Here is a 2,251-nt window from a genome sequence, read left to right as displayed (position 1 = left end):
GAGCTGCAGGAAAGACAGCAGGAGCAGAGACCGCCGCTACAGCCCCTGTGTAACCAACAGCCGCCCTCCTCTCCTCCCCAAGTTCCATAGCCTCCTCACCCAGACGCCCAAGAACACGGTGGGGGGGCCTCCGGCCACCCAGCCACTCCACCCCAGATGATTGCCCAAGCATCAGAAGGCTGGCCTTCAATAAGAGTTAAAGTTTAAAACTGCAGTGTGTCCTTTTCCTTCCCTCCTCCCCCACCCATCCCGGGCTACCTTGGCAATTATCCCCCTAGTTGTGTGATGAATTAATAAAGAATGCATGAATGTGAAGTAACAATGACTTTATTGCCTCTGCAAGCGGTGCTCGAAGGGGGGAGGGGAGGGTGGGGTGGTTGGTTTACAGGGAAGTAGAGTGAACCGGGTGGGGGGGGGGGCGGAGGGTTCATCAAGGAGAAACAAACAGAAGTTTCACACCGTGGCCTGGCCAGTCACAAAACTCGTTTTCAAAGCTTCTCTGATGCGCATCGCGCCCTGCTGTGCTCTTCTAACCGCCCTGGTGTCTGGCTGTGCATAATCAGCGGCCAGGCGATTTGCCTCAACCTCCCACCCCACCATAAATGTCTCCCCCTTACTCTCACAGATATTGTGGAGCGCACAGCAAGCAGCAATAACAATGGGGATATTCTTTTCGCTGAGGTCTGAGCGAGTCAGTAAGCTGCGCCAGCGCGCTTTTAAACGTCCAAATGCACATTCCACCACCATTCGGCACTTGCTCAGCCTGTAGTTGAACAGGTCCTGACTACTGTCCAGGCTGCCTGTGTACGGCTTCATGAGCCATGGCATTAAGGGGTAGGCTGGGTCCCCAAGGATCACGATAGGCATTTCAACATCCCCAACGGTTATTTTCTGGTCCGGGAAGAAAGTCCCTTCCTCCAGCTTTCTAAACAGACCAGAGTGCCTGAAGATGCAAGCATCATGTACCTTTCCCGGCCATCCCATGTTGATGTTGGTGAAACGTCCCTTGTGATCCACCAGGGCTTGCAGCAGCATTGAAAAGTACCCCTTGCGGTTTATGTACTCGGTGGCTTGGTGCTCCGGTGCCAAGATAGGGATATGGGTTCCGTCTATCGCCCCACCACAGTTTGGGAATCCCATTGCAGCAAAGCCATCCACTATGGCCTGCACGTTTCCCAGAGTCACTACCCTTGATATCACCAGGTCTTTCATTGCCCTGGCAACTTGGATCACAGCAGCCCCCACAGTAGATTTGCCTACTCCAAATTGATTCCCGACTGACCGGTAGCTGTCTGGCGTTGCAAGCTTCCACAGGGCTATCGCCACTCGCTTCTCAACTGTGAGGGCTGCTCTCATCCTGGTATTCTGGCGCTTCAGGGCAGGGGAAAGCAAGTCACAAAGTTCCATGAAAGTGCCCTTACGCATGCAAAAGTTTCGCAGCCACTGGGAATCGTCCCACACCTGCAGCACAATGCGTTCCCACCAGTCTGTGCTTGTTTCCCTTGCCCAGAATTGGCGTTCCACGGCATGAACCTGCTCCAGTAACACCATGATTTCCACATTGCTGGGGCCTGTGCCTTGTGAGAGGTCTATGTCCATGTCAATTTCCTCATCACTCTCGTCGCCGCGCTGCAATCGCCTCCTCCTCGGCTGGTCCTGGTTTTGCTTTGGCATGTCCTGGCTCTGCATATACTCCAGGACAATGCGTGTGGTGTTCATAGTGCTCATAATTGCCGCGGTGATCTGAGCGGGCTCCATGATCCCAGTGCTAGCTATGGCGTCTGGTCTGAAAAAAGGCGCAAAACTAGTATCTGACGGACGGAGGGAGGGAGGGAGGGGCGAGTGACGACATGGCGTACAGGTACAGGGAATTAAAATCAACAAAGGTGGCTGTGCATCAGGGAGAAACACAAACAACTGTCACACAGAATGCCCCCCCCAAAGATTGAACTCAAAAGCCTGGGTTTAGCAGGCCGTTGATTTCACGGAGGGAGGGGGAAGCAAATGAATACAGAACAGATCTATTTTTTACATCTTAAGCTGGCAGACGACGGTGCAGCATGACTGATAGCCCTCGGCATCTTCTGGGTGCTTGGCAGAAAATACTGGGCGCTTGGCAGAAAATAGCATACTACGACTGATAGCCATCATCATCAAGACAGTTCGATAGGACTGAGCATGTCTGCCCAGGTGCCCATGATTGACAGCCACTGCAGTACGATGACGACGGATACCAGTCGTAATATACCAT

The sequence above is a fragment of the Terrapene carolina genome, unplaced genomic scaffold (genome assembly GCF_002925995.2).
Source record: "Terrapene carolina triunguis isolate 2854851 unplaced genomic scaffold, T_m_triunguis-2.0 Scaffold838, whole genome shotgun sequence".
Classification (NCBI taxonomy): Eukaryota; Metazoa; Chordata; order Testudines; family Emydidae; genus Terrapene; species Terrapene triunguis.
The sequence above is the reverse complement of the archived record's forward strand: the minus strand, read 5'-3'. Positions refer to the sequence as shown.